The sequence below is a fragment of the Chrysemys picta genome, chromosome 9 (assembly GCF_011386835.1).
Source record: "Chrysemys picta bellii isolate R12L10 chromosome 9, ASM1138683v2, whole genome shotgun sequence".
Classification (NCBI taxonomy): Eukaryota; Metazoa; Chordata; order Testudines; family Emydidae; genus Chrysemys; species Chrysemys picta.
The window spans coordinates 4,177,851-4,195,917 of record NC_088799.1 but is presented as its reverse complement, the minus strand read 5'-3'; the positions used below and the strand labels follow the sequence as shown (position 1 = coordinate 4,195,917).

Genomic DNA, 18,067 nt, shown 5'->3' with positions numbered 1-18,067 from the left:
TCTTAGGAAATGAGTCACCCATGACTCCAGCGTAGGTTTTCGTGATATGCCATTTCATTAATAACACTGAAATCTCTCTCACCCTGAAGGGCTTCATAAACGATGTACGCACAATGCCATCGAAATGCAGCCACCTCTGGGGTGGAGGGCAGCAGATAGCCAGTGCACAACCCACGATTTTATTTCCTTTTAGGGGCTGTTGCATCTGAGTGTCTCACATACATTAATACATTTACCCTCCCGACATCCCTGTGAGGTAGGGAAGTAATGTTCCAGTTTTGCACGTGGGGGAAACTGGGCACAGAAATTATGTAATTTGCCCAAGTTCACACGGCAAATCAGGCGCCACTGGAACTGAAACCAGCTCTCCAGAGTCCCAGTCTGTTAACTCTCCGCTTATATTTCCTCCCACTGCGCATTGCATGAGAGGAGGAGGAGGAGAGATTTTGGCTAAGGACACCCGGATAAAACCTGGGACCTGTGGTATAGCAGGAAACTGCACCTCCATCTCACACATTCCAGACTGGACCCTCTGTCCTCTCACTGTCCTCCCCGACAGTATGTTCATCTACCGTAAGCCCCTCCCCTGCCCCCTCACTTGATAGACGGTGGAGCGGTCCTGGTTTCAGCTGAGGTGAAGGGAATGCAGAAGAGATGGAATCAGAGCAATAAAGGAGAATAAGAGCCAATCAGCAAGCTGTGCAGTTCTTCCACCAGACCTTGCTATCACTTGCATAAATATACATGATACATTTATAGCCTGAGCGCATATCAGAATTGTTACATGAGGTTCCCAGTCCAAAACAGTTAACAGTTAAAGTATGAGGCGAATGCAACTGTGGACAGTTTTAAGGGGCTGTCTGTATTTTTTATTTTTTTTTGGTCATTGATTGCCTTTTGCTTGCCTGCCTGTAACCTATTGAGATACGACTGCAGAGCTGAGCTGCCGTGTGTCTTTCTGTATATTAAAGCTGCATAGACTAATAGACTTAAAAAAATGACACAGGAAACTTATGAATTGAAGGATCCTCACTGTAGCTCTTCTAATAACTGTAAATTATTCCAGTCTGCTAGACATTTCATTGTACTAGAGAGAGAGGAAGTTGTTTCCTTCACTCAGACTTTGTATTGCAGCAAAATTGAACGAGAGGATATATATAATTTGGCTTGGAAGTCGTTCTGATTTTCACAGCCTAGCGTTGTCACCTTTTGTTCCATAAAACAGGCTCAGTGACATAGCCTACAAGCCTAAGTTAGCATGTATTATTACCATATTGTGTTTCAATAGGGAGCAAACTTCTAAGTGGAGGAGACAGACCTTGAAAGGGGGGAAACATTCTATCCAAGCAAACCTACTTCACAGCTAAAAGCCAGCACTCCAATTCCCTGTCATTTCTACATGAAATCAATAATGCTTTGGTCCAGCAAGTATCAATGTCTTTTCTTTGAAATCCGTGGGAGAAATGGCTCTGCCCAGAAGATGAGATTTTGAAACTGTTGTTGAAATAGCTCTGTCACTGTTTGCAGTCTGAGACGTAGTTTTATTTCAGTCTCAGACCGTCTCTGGTTTCCAGACCACTTTATCAAAGTTTCACCTAGGAGTGTGTCTTAAGACACTGAAACAGATAACATTGTAGGTATGTAGGAAGGCATATACAGCTGGCAGCATGATTTGTGGATTTTTCATAGCTTTTCAGGCCAGGTGTTACTATGATAATCTAATCTGACCACCCCTTTTGCAGAATACATGCCAGAGACCATCACCCAGTGATGTGGGGGGAAGGGATAGCTCAGTGGTTTGAGCATTGGCCTGCTAAACCCAGGGTTGTGAGTTCAAGGAGATCATTTAGGGATCTGGGGCAAAAATCTGTCTGGGGGTTGGCCCTGCTTTGAGCAGGGGGTTGGACTAGATGACCTCCTGAGGTCCCTTCCAACCTTGATATTCTATGATTCCTGAATCCAACCCATAACTTGTGGTTGAACTAGAGTTTATATTTGGGCTGGGAAATGGAGAAGCTTCAGAAGATACCAGGATATGTTTCTTTCAACTTGGAGTGATTTCCAAGCAGCAGATTAATTAGCACATTGCTGTCATTAGAAATCCTTCGCCATGGAGAAATATCATGGTCGTCACAAATCTGGCACACCAACCGCCATTCAGAGCTTCATGGTGACAGGGAGGATACATTTTTAATTCCCTGTTCCAAAAACACTAACACTGTAGCTAATGGGGAGGTTCTCCTACCAATACAGGGTCTTTGAGACACAGGAGAGCAGTTCTGACTCCATCCAGCAAAGGGCAATAATACACATGCATAATGGCCAGTTAGTGACATGATCATCCATGGCGGGAAAAGAAGATTTGGTGTTATTGACACCTTGCTATAAGAGAAGGCTATACGACAGCTTTGTGTTGTATGAAGGATATCTGTAAGCTCAGGATCATCTTCTCATAGCTTTGGAAACGATCATCAACATGGCCACAATGAACTCTGGGGATTCTCTGAGGACAGCACTGGATCGCCAGCCAGGGAAATATTGCACATATTGTACCTAACTATAGGTTCTCCACAAACATTTAACACGATTTCACATCAGAGGCTAATGTCCAAAGTGGAGGGCTGAAGCAATTTGGGTCAGAGGGTCAGAACATTTCTAGGAGGCCCCAAAAACAAAGAGCAGCCACTTTCTAAATTAACCCTTTCCATTTAAAGAGAGCAGTGTGAGAAACGGCAGAGAATATGTATTAACTGAAGCCTTCTTCTAGGTGTAGTCTCACCTCCATGGAGTCGGCTCTTCGAGTCTGGCATCTCCATTCCAGTCTGTCTTGAAGCAGTTCCTCAGAGACTCCACAGCTAATCGGATCCTTTTCTATGACATCCATCCATCTAGTTTTGGGTCTTCCGGCCCTTCTCTTTCCTTCCACTTCTAAGTTTAACACCCTGTTTCCGGTATATTCTTTTGATCTTCTTTTTACATGTCCAGCTATCTAAGCTGGATCCCCTCTGCTTTTATACAATTGGTGCCACCTTCACACTTCCCCTGATTTGTTCGTTCTGAACATGGTCCATCCTTATAACTCCAGGCGTCCATCTTCACATTTTCATTTCTACTCTGTTCAAGATCTGTGCCTATCTCTTCCTCAGTGCCCAGCACTTGGAGCCATACAAAAGTGCAGGCCTACTTACTGCCTTGTAGGTCTTACTTTTCAATTTGATAGGCATTCCCCTACTGTAGATCATTCCACTCACTTTTCCCTGTGCCTTTCCTGTTCTGTTTATGCATGAATTGAATTATTTGCACAGTATTTTAGGGTTGGTGGATCTCACAGGGCTGAGATTAGGAGCAGAGCAAGCTATGCTTTCAGGACCCCTCAACAAGGTTTTGCAACAAATAAGCTAAAATGAAGGTTAATTTATTTTCTCAAAAGGTTTTAGTGGCACATAATTGGCACGACTCACATAACTTACTCATGGCTTTGCCAATGTTGTAATGTGGTGATCCCTAATTAGTGGCAATAAAATTTTAGTGAGCACGCTGCCATTATATGTTACACATACTTGCGTGTGAGTTCACATTACGTGTGTGTGGTTTTGTGTGTGAAATCCCCCATGCGTGTGGCTATATGGATCACAGTTTAGTTTGGCATAGCATCTTTCCTACGGGTCATATTATAAACCACTTTACAGTTACTGTAAATACTATAATTGCTGAATTGAACTAGATAATAAGAGAAAAGGGAGATGTATGAATATACATAGGCAAGAAAGAAAAAACATTTTCAGGCAGAATCTGAAATGAGGTGGACATTTGGTGAGTAGGGCTTGCAGAAAGGTGGCCTGGATGATGGGTGCTGCAGAGGAGAAGACACTTGAGCCAAAAAATGCACAGACAGTTTAATATGTCTCTTCCATTTGCACTTTAAGTCCCCTAGCCCTCTCCCCCCCAAGGAGTAAAGCTAAATTACGCCCTATAATACACTCTTTGGTGCTTTCTCCTGTCCAGTTTTAAATAATTCAAATGAAGGGGCTTCCACTGTTTCCCTTGGGAGACTGCTCCAGATTGTAATGGATACCTCTGTTAGGAATCTTTATTGATAGTCAACTTCAGTATTTCTTTGCTTAATTGAATCCCATTGTTCTTCATTATAGTTCCTGGTGCTTGCCCTCTCTCTCACACACATACACACGCTCTGCAAGGAGCTTTACATTCTCCACTACAAGGCTGTAATAAAAGCACTGACAGCCTGGATCTGTAATATGCCTGACCTGACAATTAAGCAAACTTACGGCTGTGTCAGACTGCCAGATGGATCATCGACTCACGATGTAACGTGTGTTGCTTCTGAATGTACTGGAGTGCTGCTTCCTATTTCATGTTTGCGGAGTCTGAGAGACAGGGAGAAGAGCAGTTTTATTGAACCAAACCCACTCATTTAGAGTGTGTTTAAGGACAGGGAGATGTGACAGATAAAATAAAATCATAGTCTGTGTTTATTTTAATTTCAAATAATAGGGGAAAGAGAGACGTAATATTTAAATCCATAGATTCAAAAGGCCTCTGGTCTTAAAGAAATAGTCAAATCCTGCAGGACTTTACTTGGGTTTTCTTCGGACAAAAGGACCTGTAACAGTGGGCTGCCCCTTTAAGAACTGGGGGTCAATAAACCCTGTTAGATTATCAGACCCAGCTGGGAAGGATCAGATGATCCTGGGTAGACAGACTCATGCTAGAGGGGCTCCAGCTAGCATGCTAAAAATAGTTGTGTGGACATTGCAGCTTGGGCTAGCCACCTGAGCACAACCCCCTCTCCCCTGACCCCCTAGGCTTGAGCTTGGGTGCCTAGCCCTGGTCGTGCTGGGGCTGCGTCGTCCACATTGCTATTTAGTGCTATAGTGCGAGCCCCTCTAGCGCGAGTGTGTCTGCCCGGGCTGGGAGTCTGTCTCCCTGCTACAGTGTAGACAGACCCTAGGTGGCTGTGGCAGCTCAAGTATATATAGGTGGAAGATGGACTCTTGCAGTAGGGTGATTGAAGGGAAGGCTGTGTCCTCCTTTATTCACAGTCAACGTGTGGAACTCCTTGCCTGAGGAGGTTGTAAAGGCTAGGACTATAACAAGGTTTAAAAGAGAACTAGATAAATTCATGGAGGTTAAGTCCATTAATGGCTATTAGCCAGGATGGATAAGGAATGGTGTCCCTAGCCTCTGTTTGTCAGAGGGTGAAGATGGATGGCAGGAGAGAGCTCACTTGATCACTACCTGTTAGGTTCACTCCCTCTGGGACCCCTGGCATTGGCCACTGTCAGCAGACAGGATCCTGGGCTAGATGGACCTTTGGTCTGACCCAGCATGTTCTTATGTTCTCCTTTCAGCTGTGAGATAGGCCAGGGGAAAAGCCTCTAGGAGCTGTACCCCAGGGTGGGCAAGGGAACTGCTTCTGTTTTGGTGCTTTGCCTAAGTTTTATGATGAGGAATAAAACTGTGCCCTGAACGAGTCTTGGATGTGGCCATGTGTCCTCCTTGGGCAGTGGAGACGAAGCAGCGGGCTGTGCTCCCCAAGAGGTTAAAGGGAGCTTTGCCTGGGTAAAGAATGGAGGGTTTGGGCCGGTAATAATGAGCACCAATAATGTACAGCATTGCCCTTCCTAATCATTACATCTGAAACTTGCTAAGGAACTGAAGATCTATGGAAGGACAGGAATGTTTGTCATCAACTAGTCGGCACCTTGCCCTTGAGTTTCCGTTCACTAATGTCAATACCATCTTGATGCGTAGGAAGGAAGGATGGAGGGCCTTGTGGTTAAGGCTCTGCCTTAGCACTCAGGAGATCTGGATTCAGGTCCCTGCTCTGTTACAGACCGTCTGTGGGTGCATCTACACAGCAATAAAGCCCCTGCGGGAGCACGTCTCCGAGCCTGGGTCAACTGATTCAGGCTCGCGCTATGGCTCTGAAAAAAGTAGCATCGACGTTCCCACTCAGGTGGGAGCCCGGGCTCCGAGACCTGGCAAGGGAGGAGGATCTCCGAGCTCAAGCTGACCTGCTATTCAGGGCAGGGACTGTCTCTCGCTGTGCGTATGTGCAGCGCCCAGGGCGATCTGCTCGCATTAGAGGGTCTCAAGGCACTGCTATAATCCTACTAGTAAGTATCTGGCCCTCTTGAGCCCCCGTCTCCCTCTTCCTCTTGGTTCCTCTCCGAGGAACCCTCAGCGCCACAGGCTTCATCCCACCTAAGTTAGGCTCATATGTAATATCAGCTGCTTTGCAGCCGCTCTTTGCGTCTTCCGAAAGCTTGTGCTATGTGTGGGCCTGCCCAGCTGTCCTGCCACTTCATTTATAGTTACATATTTAAACAGGCCTGGCTAACGATTAATAAAACCATCCACTGCCTTGTGTCTCTCTGACGTGGGGGACTTCCCAAGGCGCTGTTGGTGATTTCCAAGCTGGTGTCTCCTTTGGATTGCCTCGGGGTCTCTGCCTGAGAAATCCAGACCTGGTCAGGCAAATATTGACACACCCGAGGAGAACTTTGTACACATGAGCAGTCCCACTGAACCGAATTAACGGGGCTACTCGCATGCATGGATCTGCCGGACCGAGGCCCAAGGCTGCAGGTTGAGCAGATTGGGAAGAGTGTCTTGTAGGTGGTTTGTCTTCTATTGTGACATTTCTCTCACACCCTTTCAGTTCTGGCTGCTGTAAAGCACACGCAGGAGTTTGTCAGAGCCCATATCTGCTTCTGGCCTGGCTATGTAAACGAGAGTGTCAGAGCTGTGCTTGCTGGACACTTACATTAATGCTTTTGAAAGGCCAGCCCGCTGGCCTGCTCTATTCTGCAGCTGAACTTGCTGGGATGTATTCGGTCCTTAGGGGGCCTCAGTAAAGTACATTTTGCTCCATCCCCCATTTTTACATCCCCTACCTTCAGGAGCAGCAGTGACGGAAGTTTGTCATCTAGGGAAATACCCTACCTGGAAGCATGACTCATCTCAGGTCCTGTTTCTCGGTATCCGTCTATCAGGCACCACTGTATCTAATCCTGAAATTAAGCACATTTCTGTGCAATATCTATTCCTTTCTGAGCACTCGAGGTGGTTGAACTACAAAAATGGGGACTTCCAGCTTTCACTGCTTGACCGTCACAGCTGAATCAACTCTTGGACATTATATAATTTATTATTATTATTTTATTATTTACAAATATTTGATCATCTAGAAGCAATGGAGGAGGAGGACGATTTGCGTTAGCTGTGTTTTTTGTAATTATGCTCAGTCTGATTCAATATCCGGCTTGTTTTCTGGAGCAGTCTTTCTAGATCACCGTTAATCTCAAAGGGTTTTGCAAACGTTAATGACTGAAGCATGACACCGCGTTCTGGTGGGGCTTTTGTATGTTGACACCTCATGTTTTCTAAAGACAATGTCCACAGGCAGTAGTTCATGGCTACCAGCTTGAAATAGGATGAGAGGCACCTGGTTGTATTTTCAGACTGGACAATTGTAGCAAGGATCTGGGAGTCATATTTTGTTGTTGTTCTGTTCCTGACTGTAGCTCAAATGCAGTGAGATTGTGTGCAAGTTTCTTAACCTCTCTAGGGCATAGTTTCTCCTCTGAGAAATGAGGATGATGATAATTACCTACCTCCTATGAACTTTAGGGTGATGGTTGGAAAACACTTCAAGAGCCTAGAATGAAAGACGTCATGAAAGCACAAAATATCCTTTATTTAGGTCAGCCTACATAAAATCCAACTCTTGTGGGGGGAAATTAGTAGATACGTTACTTTATTTTTAAGAACTGACCCTTGAATTTGTGTCCATGAAATCAAGATCAGGCTCTGAGATCAATTATTTAATATTTTATGCCATTGATTGTGTGAAGTTAACTTGATTGCATGTTCTGTAGAGAGAGAGAGTTAAAACTGGGGCACTTCAGAGATTCATACTCTATATTTGATTTGATAAATATATTAGCAGGTTGGAGGATCTTAGATTTTGTGCTGTCTTATAATAGCTAGAAGTGCAATGAATTAGCAAAATATATACATACTTTTGACGGTTAAAGGAAAAAGTAAAGATTTGGGATACTTCATGTCGAAATAACTAGCATTTCTCTCGTTCTTTCTCTCTCATCAGGAACCAAACATTCTCTGTATTGTTTTGTGGCTGTCGCAGGGGTGCCTGGAGAGAGAGAGAGAAAGCTCATGTATAGAAAGCATTGTGTCATGGGGGAGGGAGCCCAACAAAGCTAATTATATGGACACTCCCACTCTATTACCCTTGAAAGAAATTGAGCCCAACATTCTGCTCTTAAGCTCGTTAAATGATTCTTTTTGGGCGCAAGGATCTTATTTAGGAAATGAAATAGCTCCACTATGTAATCAGAGCAGGAATTGGAGCAAATCATTGTATTTACCCATTTGATTAGGTATTAAAACAGCTACTTAAGTCCCCATTTAAAATCTGCTTAGCAATTGCACAGTGGTGCTAACTGGAGGCCTTAATTAGAAGAGGAAAAGATTATAATAGTCTAATATACTTTAAAAAAAAATGGTCTGGCTCTTTTCTCTCGTCGTTCAGTCCAGATTCTCTCTGCTCCTGTGGGATTCTCATGATGGGGGTGGCAGAAAAGGGTAGGAGAATTCTGCTGCAGCAGTGAGAGTCAAACCTTTCCACACCAGCTGGTCTGCCTAGACTAGTGCTGAAAGACGCTGCACCTCCAAAAAGGAGGTGTAAGCACCATTGCCTTGGAGGCATTGCAGTCACTGGTATCCGCTGCCTACCAGTCCCACCTCCCCAGCTGTGGTTACCAAACCACCACGTAGCCCTCAGGTCACATTGCTTAGCAGTGGGAATATGAATCTCTCTCCCATCAATCTGTCACCCTTCTGTGCATGATCCACCCACAAGGGTACCCTGTCTTCCCTGTAACATTAATCTCCTCATCGCCATTGATCTGTCCACAAAGGCTTGGAGATGTGCAGTTACTGAAGGTTTCGTTTCCCACCTTTATTCACAACGCAAGGGAGTTTAAGAGCAGAGTAGACATCCCAAAGACAGCAGGCTCTCCACCCAGTGGGGTTGTGGTACCAAACAGCCACCAGGGTAGTGTTTTCAAGTATATAATATGCTATAGAGAGACTAAATAATGGTCAAAATAATGCAGCTCTTGTTGATCAGGCCAATTTACTACAGCAAAGCAAAGTCAGTTATGGGAAGAAGACTTGGGCCATGTCTGGACAGCAGTGACAGACACCCAGCAAGTGTTAACTTTGCTAGTCACCCTTACTGGCCACAAAATGTCAATAAAGGAGTCACTGGAAAAGAGCGGTGCTGAGGACTAAGACAATCATTCATTCATTCTTATGCTGTCTGTTGTGAATCACTAAATAAATAAACCTGGTTTGTTTGCTCTGGGCTGGTGTCTTGTAGCATTTCAAGTGTAATATACAGCAGGGTTGTCAGTCAGTCTACTGAATTTCTTACCATTATTGAGTCTGATGATCATTCCTTTTATCTCATTGATTTGAGGAGCATAAGGGCTAAAAATACTGTAATTGGAGGATCCATATTCATTATTCAGATAAGATTTATTTGCACTGGAAGCTCTTTGAGTAAAGGACTGTCTGTTTGTACAGTGCCGAGCACAAAGGGGTTCTGGTCCATGACTGGAGCCTTCTGTGGTCACAGAAATAATACTCCTAATAATTAATAGGAGCAGGGAAGGTTTGTGAGAAGAGCCACTAGCTGCTCCCAGTTTGAAGGAGTTCATCCTTTTACAATTGTTCGCAAAGGAGGGCAACTCATTTGGATAACAGCAAATCCATCCCAGTCGCCCCACCCGAGACAGATGCTTCCAAAAGTGACCTGCTGACAAATATTTTTCATTCAAAAGAACAATCCTGGCACCGTAAAAAGCTGTAACCTTTACAATGCCTGGCCAGATGCAAATCAGGAGGCACTCCGTTCAGTTCCTCTTCATCCCCTGTAGGTGGTGCCTGTCGGCATGGGGTGCTGGTACCCCTGTTTGGCTGCTGTGAAGATGCCACATGTTCAAAGCATCGCACCGCTGTCTTAGGGATCAATTCACAGAGGTACCCAGATACCGCAGCGATGGGTATCCTCAAAGTAATCTCCCTAATTTGGGGTGACAGTAAGCCTTCCTTTGCAATACTCCTTGAACACTTACAGCCTGTGCAAAATGTGTTGGTGGGGCTTAGGCCATTCTCCACGAGGATGGGTGTCTACATCACAGCTCCAGGGGGGAAAAACCCAAACCCAACTCTCTCTGCACTAATTGTCATCTGTGGTTAGCGAGGAGCGCTCTCCAGAGCGGGTTAGAGGACTGTGGTGGAGCAGCCGAAGGGAAGCATGTGCTGGCACTGTTCGCTCTGTACCTGCTCTGCTGAGAGAGAGACAGAGGACTTTGGTCTCTAAGGTGTAGTCAGTCCAGCACCATGCCACAGCACTACATTTTAAAAGGAAAAGAAAGGGGACCCATTAGGCCCAGCATATGTTATATAAGTTTGTGACCTAGTGAACAAGCACATCATGAGACATAGGTTAGAAGTGTGCTGTAAATTTTAACAAACACCTAATTCCATTTTCAATGGCGTTTGGACACCTATAATTGGATGGCGCCATTATGCAGGGCGGTGTCTCGCTGTAACAACCGTGACCCCACCTAGCGGGGAGGAAGAAAAATGTTCGAGAAGGCAGATGGTGATGGTGCTTCCTTGACTTGAGTGCTGCAGGAAGGTATTAAGGTGATCTCTCTGAGGTGTTGAGGACCTGTAACTCCTACCAGAGTCAAAGAGCATGCTCAACCCCTTTGACAGTTCATTCTCTCGTCAGAGAAATAGGTGCTGTAATTTGCAGACTACCCTAACGCTTTGACCCAGCAAACCATGTGCTTTAAATCCCATGGACGTCAATGGAACATTTTCAGCACATGCTTAAGTGCTCTGTTGTGTTGAATCAGGACCTAAAACGGAGGCTTGCTATAGAAGTCTGTGTACATCTACATAAGCAAATGGACAGGTATGCCTGGCTTTTCTAACCCCCCAGATTGGGCTGCTGCCCAGCCCTCTGACAACTGGAACTGTTGCCAGACTGTCTGTACTGGTACACTAGTCCAGTGTCCACACTGACAGTAAAACGCATAGGTGGTAGACCAGGTACGTCGTTCAGGGAGGGGTTTTCAGCCACCGACGGAACATCTGGGTTTCACCTGCAGGACTCAAAGTTGAGTGTAGACCCACACAGAGATGTGCCGAAATAAGGTAAGTTTTATCTGTAAAACTTTCCCCTCTGGACCAGTCGTGGATGTGGAGTTCGACCTCTCTCTGCTGACCAGAAGGCTGCCACTTGGTTTGTTTTCCTTGACCTGCTGTTGCGTCTTGCCTGGACCATAAGTCTCAAACTTGCTTAAGCCCATGGGAGATCTAATCCCCCTGCTGCCGTAATAAGACAGACAGAACCCCCTGCACCACCACCCGAGCTCAAGTGGCCCTTTGTCACATGGGTACAGAATAACAAACCCAGTGACCTTATTTCTCTGCCGCTTGTTCTGGATCTTACACGGAACCTTTTGCCTCTTGCTTTCCCTGGGCAGTCGCTGCTTCAACCCCCTGTGTTATTTGCCTGAGGAAACGCTATGGTGTTGTTAGGGCACATCTGGGAGCTGGGACCATTAGGTTTTATTCCTGCCTCTTTCACTGATCTGATCTGCGGCCAGAGGGCAAGTCATGACCTCTCTGCGCCAGAGCTCACTCCGCTGTAAAATGGCTGTAATAACCCAGACCGGCCTCCCAGGGTATTTGTTAGGATGAATTATATGAGAGGCTCAGATGACAGGAGTTCCACACATGCAGAGGGGTGGTGTCCTGGCCCTGATCCTGCAAGCGTTCAGAGTTCCACTTGGCTTTGAAACAAGTTTCAAGCACTTGTAAGACTGGGGCTTGTATGTGCAAACCTCCTCCCGTCATCCCCTGCCCGAGGAACACAGAATATGTGCTAACGCCACCATATCCGTGTCGTGGCTTCCTCTCAGCCCAAATGGGCATTGATTTAATTTGCAGGCCGCACAAAAGCCACTCCCGTGGAGACATGCGTTCCAGCATGCTGAATACCACGATTTCCCGTTGCCGATCTTTTTTTCTTCACTTGACTGCAGAACAGTACTTCAGTGTTTAATTGTTGGGCCTTTCTGTCTCGTCAGCATTACAGTGTCTCAAGCTGGCACGCAGATTTTTAATTTTAAACAAACATGAAGGCTTCTTTTTTTTCATGCCGACTATGCTAATGTTTTCTGTGCCTGGGGTCTGGTGTGTTGCAGTTTGCCCTCTGGTTCATGAGTTCTTATCCTTCGACTGTCTCCTGCTGATGTTAGGCTATGCACACGTGCTTATCTGCTGAAAGTGATGGGCTAAGTCAAGTCATTACATCCTTGTTCTCATCCCATCATCTTTTCCATCCAAGAGATTCATTTTGCACAGTAACTTGGTGTCATTTGGGGAGGATTCTCCCCTCCCCCCAGTGAAAAATATCCTATTGTAATCCTATCTAAAAAGGGCTTCTTAGGGAACTGTTTAACTGCTTCTCAATAAATGCATAGTAAATTACCAGAGGGGCTAGTACACTTCTGCTTGGCGGGGGGGGAAGGTTCAGAGAGCCTTCACAAGAGGGGACCCCAGATCTGTGGGCCCACCCTGCTATCCGCAGTGTAGGGGGAGAGATGGTGCCAAGAGTCTGCCAGCGCTTCCCACGTCAAGGGCATACAACGCTCTGTTACCACTCCACAGCCTCAGAGTAGAATTCCTCCTCTGGAGTAACACTTGATTTCGCCATGGAAACAGCTTACGGTCACTCCAAAAAGGCATCATTCTGGGTCAGGGAGTTGGGCTTGGTCCTGCGCCCCTTGAAGCCAAGGGCAACGCGCTGCAGAATCTGGTCCACTGATGGGATAGGGTGGGGGAAGTTTGCTCTGCCATTGCGCTGTGCTTGGCAAATGACGTCTTGTTGTCAGCCAATCCGGCACTTTTCCCTAGGTTCGGCAACACCACTGTCCATAGGTATTTTGATGTGACAGGCTACTGAGAATTCAGTGACAGATCATAAAATATCAGGGTTGGAAGGGACCTCAGGAGGTATCTAGTCCAACCCCCTGCTCAAAGCAGGACCAATCCCCAGACAGATTTTTGCCCCAGATCCCTAAATGGCCTTCTCAAGGATTGAGCTCACAACCCTCGGTTTAGCAGGCCAATGCTTAAACCACTGAGCTGTCCCTCCCCCCCGTGAAACAGACCTGTTACTCCTGACTGTGGCATCAAATGCCCCAGTCTCACCCTATTGCCTCTGCCCTGCTGGCGAGCTGAGAGCATTGCCTCTCATGCTGACCCATGCGGACTCATCGGTTCTTTGTGCTCCCCTGTCTGTATCCATCTGTTGTCACTTGTGTTATCCTGAGATCATCAGCTGTTTGGGGCAGAGCCCGTCTTTGTGCTGTGTCTGTACGGCATCTAGCAGCACTGCGGGGTCCGGGTCTATCACCGGAGCTCCGAGGCGCTATCGTAATGACACCTAGTCAATAATACAACTGAGCAGCAGCCCGGCTGACGGGTTGCTCTCTTTGCTCCTGCGGCTGATTTGAACACAGCCCATGTTGGTTCTAGCCGAGGCATCCGTGAGTGAAGCGCTGTGGGCGTGAGTGAGCCCGGACCATGAAAGCACAGGGAACTGACTCCCTTGCCTTTGGCTTCCTCGTGTTCATTATTTTCGAATACAAATAAAGCAAAACTTTTTTTTTTTTTAACATTTCCACCTGCCCCCACACGCACACACCTCTCTTGCTGGTAGACTCTTTCTCGGTCTCATTGCGCGGCACAGCCCTGACTCTGACCCTAAGCCCAGATTTCCAACAAGCCCCCGAAAGACACACCGGCAGAACCGTAGGGTCTATCCCGTTGTGGATGCCATTTCCTCTGACTGCTGGGCACCAGAGCGGCTCCGGCAGCTGGGCAGTTACATGTGCCGGCATTTGTGTGCACGGGGACATAGTCCACCCGATTCTGCAAGCATGTTTCTCCTGGGAAAGTTGGCCCCAGCACCTGGGCATGAAAATATGCCAGTGTACAGCATCCACAGGACGCTTCATGCTAAACTTTGTATAAAGTAGAGGAGGGGAGGGATTACGTTTCATTGCCATTAAAATCAAAGGGATCTTTGCCATTGACTCAGGGTTTCCCACAAGTCAGTGAGCCAGGAGAAGGCTGGCTCTAGGTTTTGTGGACCATCCAGATCCTTTCCCTTCTCTCGGCTTCTCTCTGCATCCCGCCAGGTTGCATGTTCTCTGGTGACCTCCCTGCTCCCCTGGAGATGGTGCTGGAGTGGAGCTCTCCCCGCAGCGAAGGGCACTGGCCAAGCTGATTGCTGCTCACGCTGGGGTCAGGCAGCACCAGAATCGGAGAAATGGGGTGGGGGAGGGACAGAATAGGTGAGTTGCATGTGGAGCAGTGTTATAGGTAGCAAAGAACATAAGAACGGCCACACTGGGTCAAACCAATGGTCCATCCAGCCCAGGATCCTGTCTTCCAACAGTGGCCGGATGCCAGATGCTTCAGAGGGAATGAACAGAACAGGGTAATTAGCAAGTGATCCATCCCCTGTTATCCAGTCCCAGCTTCTGGCCATTGGAGATTCAGGGACACCCAGAGCATCGCTAACCAGCCTGGCTAATAGCCATTGATGGACCTGTCTTCCATGAACTTATCTCATTCTTTTTTGAACCCAGTTATATTTTTGGCCTTCGCAACATCCCCTGGCAAGGAGTTCCACAGGTTGACTGTGTGCTGAAGTACCACCTTATGTTAGTTTTAAACTTGCTACTATTAATTTCATTGAGTGATCTCTGGTTCTTGTGTTACGTGAAGGGCGCAAAAGGCATCAGGTTGTGACTGGCCGCCGGGATACCTGAGTGTTGTAACCATGCCAGAGACCCTCTGCATGACCACGGCGCCCCGAGTCATTTAGTCTCTCGCTTCCTCACTTTCCCCAGCGTGTCCAGTGGGGATAATGGCACTGACCCATCGTCGTAAAGAGCTGTGAGAGCTAAAGACCAAGAGTTAGTACTGATTGGCGGCGGGCAGATATTTCTCTGAAGTTCCCTGTGAGCTGCTCAGCACATGTGGAGCATCTCTCTCTCTCTCTCTCTCACCCGATGTTTGTGAAATGACTAAGTAACGCTGCTGGCATTAGTCGCCGGCCCACATTAATTATTTCCGCAGGTTCTATTTACTTACTTGTTCCCTATGGGAATGCTGTGCATACAAATCACAGCGGCCCTTAATTTCATTGCAGCAAGCGGCTGGGAGGAGGGGGGTCGGGAGCGGGGCTTGTGAATGCCTCAGCCCTGCCAGGTTTTTCCTTCTGTTTCATTTGTGCTGAGGTTTTTATGATCATTAAGCCGATTGTATCCATGGCACAAAAGGCTGAGTTACCTCGGTAACCACACTAGCTGGCATGGTAATCCATTTATAGTATCACTGCTCAGGTCTGATTAAATTGGCATGCTGATGACGTAAATGCTTAGCTGGGCGATGCTGACGAGGCTGCTCCTAATAGGGACTCTCACCCTTACGTTTAGTCTCGCTTATTGAGTGAGACCCCTGCAGGAAATGTACAGAAATAAGGCGACAGGCAATTGACTCTTGCTTTCAGAACAACTTGTGCTGCTCGCCGCAGACAGCGATTTATATGAATGCAGACGGCAGCCTGCACATGTTGTGTTGTTTCTTCCTCGTTGCAGAATTCACCACGCAGCTCTGCTGAATTAGAACTGGAGTCTTGAGCCTTGCTTGCCATCTGCCGCTGTGATACAGGGAGCAGCTCCTCTGTCTGATGGGTTTATTTCCAGACACCACTTCAAAAAGGACAAAGCGGGGTGGGGGGAATGTAAGCTCTTCCTCCTTGTAAGTTTCCTGCAAACACAGACGTTTTTACTTGTTTGAAATAAGCCATTTTGTTTATATCTGAATCTTCATCTCTGAACATATTTCTCAGTGATAGTGTTTCAAACCATGCAGTTCCAATCCCTCCAGCACCATCTGTCCAGGCTCTGGAGGAAAAATGCTGGCAACCCTATGATCTTGTCTTTGTGCTCGTGATATGGTCGAGTGGTTAGGGCAGTGGGACTGGGAGTCACCGGGGCTCCTGGGTTCTGTTCCAAATTTACTCTTGCCCCGCGAACAAGCCACTTCACCGCCCAGTGCCTCAGTTTCTCCATTTGTAAAACGAGGATAAAAATACTTCCCACTTGACAAAGGTGTTCAAGGCTGAAAGGTATTATAGTTGCTAAAGTGTTTTGAGAGCCTTGGATAAACCTCTATCATTGGAGATTTTTAAGAACAGGTTAGACAAACACCTGTCAAGGCAGGTCTAGATCAGTGGTTCTCCACCTGGGGTACATGTACCCCTGCGGTACGCAGAGGTCTTCCAGGGGGTACATCAAGTCATCTAGATATTTGCCTAGTTTTACAACAGGCTCCATAAAAAGCACCAGTAAAGTCAGTTCAAACTAACATTTCGTGCAGACAATGATCTGTTTATACTGCTCTATATACGATACACTGAAATGTAAGTACAATATTTACAATTCAGTTGATTTATTTTATAATTATATGGTAAAATGAGAACGTAAGCAACTTTTCAGTAACAGTGGGTGCTGGGACACTTGTATTTTTATGTCTAATTTTGAAAGCAATTTTGTAAGTTTTTACGTGAGGTGAAACTCAGGGGTACTCAAGACAAATCAGATTCCTGAAAGGGGGACAGTAGTGTGGAAAGGATCAGAGCCACTGGTCTAGATAATCCTTGGCCCTACCTTAGTGCAGGGGACTGGACTAGACGACCTATGGAGGTCCCTTCCAGACCTATACTTCTATGATCCCTCTGCAAGCTGTGTTGCTTTCAAACAATTAGTATTTTAATTGTTAGTTTGGAATTATCCAGGTGCCCGAGCAGGAATTTAAGCCTTTTGCAAAGGAAAGCTGAATATTTTGGGTGGTGGAATAATTATAGCAATTAATAATTAGGTACTTGCCACGTAGTGTTGTGGCTGGCCAAAGCAGATGTGGTGATGGTGAATTTGGCCCTAGAAATCTGTCAGTCACCAGAGGAACAGCATGGCTTCAAGATGTGGACAGAAGTGGACTCCAGGTCTGCTACTGTTAATTCCTTTGCAGTTCTAAGGAATTCTAAGGACGCCTTCTGCCAGCACGGAGCGTGAAATCACTGGTGTCCTCTGGGATTAATCATATTGTCTGTGGCAGTGGGTGCACACTCAGTGAGAATCCATATGTGTGTGTTGGTGCAAGGTGTCTGTTACCATTACCACTACCCTTTGCTGGCTCTCCCTTACCTTCCAAAGTTTCAAGCACATGGCTATAAAAAAATAGGGACTCTGAATATGGCAGAGGAAATGTCTGGCCCATCTAGTCTGGGGATTCTTATCCTCAGAGGTGGAGAGCAATCGCCCCAGTTCATTTGCTCAGCATTCGCTTTGCCATCTGGTCATACGTCAGGCAGTAGGGGCAGCACTCCTGGGATCAGTGCTCTGCCCGAGGCATGAGGCTCAGGAGAGAAGCACCTAGTGCCTGGGTGTGGTGGCTTCAGAACCATGGTGTGAGGATGGTTGTGACCTGCCTTTAGAGTATCTGAAATTCATGAACAAAGCATCTTGTTCCCCAGCACTTTTCCCCCAAAGACTAGCCAGAAAATTCTGCACTCTCAGCAATGGCATAAAGGAAGAGATTATTTTTCTTGCTTTTGCTGGATTTTACCTATGGCTGGATTCTAAACTTTCTTTCTCCAATAGCCCCTGCATAGATGACCTGGGATGAGGATGTGCAAGCTGACAGTGTTCGTATATATTGCACAGTGCATTCATCTTAACAGCGGAAAGATGAAAGACCTAATCATGTTAGTGTCTTGGAAAAAGCCTTTACCCCAGGGCGATGCTTTAAATTTCAACTTCAATGGCTAATGCCTTTCATTTATGGTTTCCAGCATGAA

The 18,067-nt window shown here is 46.4% G+C and overlaps 1 protein-coding gene across 20 annotated transcripts in view; it reads left to right on the top strand.

Moving 5' to 3' along the window:
• Positions 1 to 18,067, top strand: part of LPP (LIM domain containing preferred translocation partner in lipoma) — a 438,751-nt gene that overhangs the window by 248,559 nt on the left and 172,125 nt on the right. The window contains exon 1 of one of the 20 annotated variants that reach the window (XM_042843886.2): positions 15,776 to 15,966. The exons of the other annotated variants lie outside the window; for them this stretch is intronic. The gene's annotated coding sequence lies outside the window, so the exon portion shown is untranslated. Of the gene's footprint in view, positions 1 to 15,775; positions 15,967 to 18,067 lie in introns of those variants that run through there. 20 annotated transcript variants of the gene reach the window in all.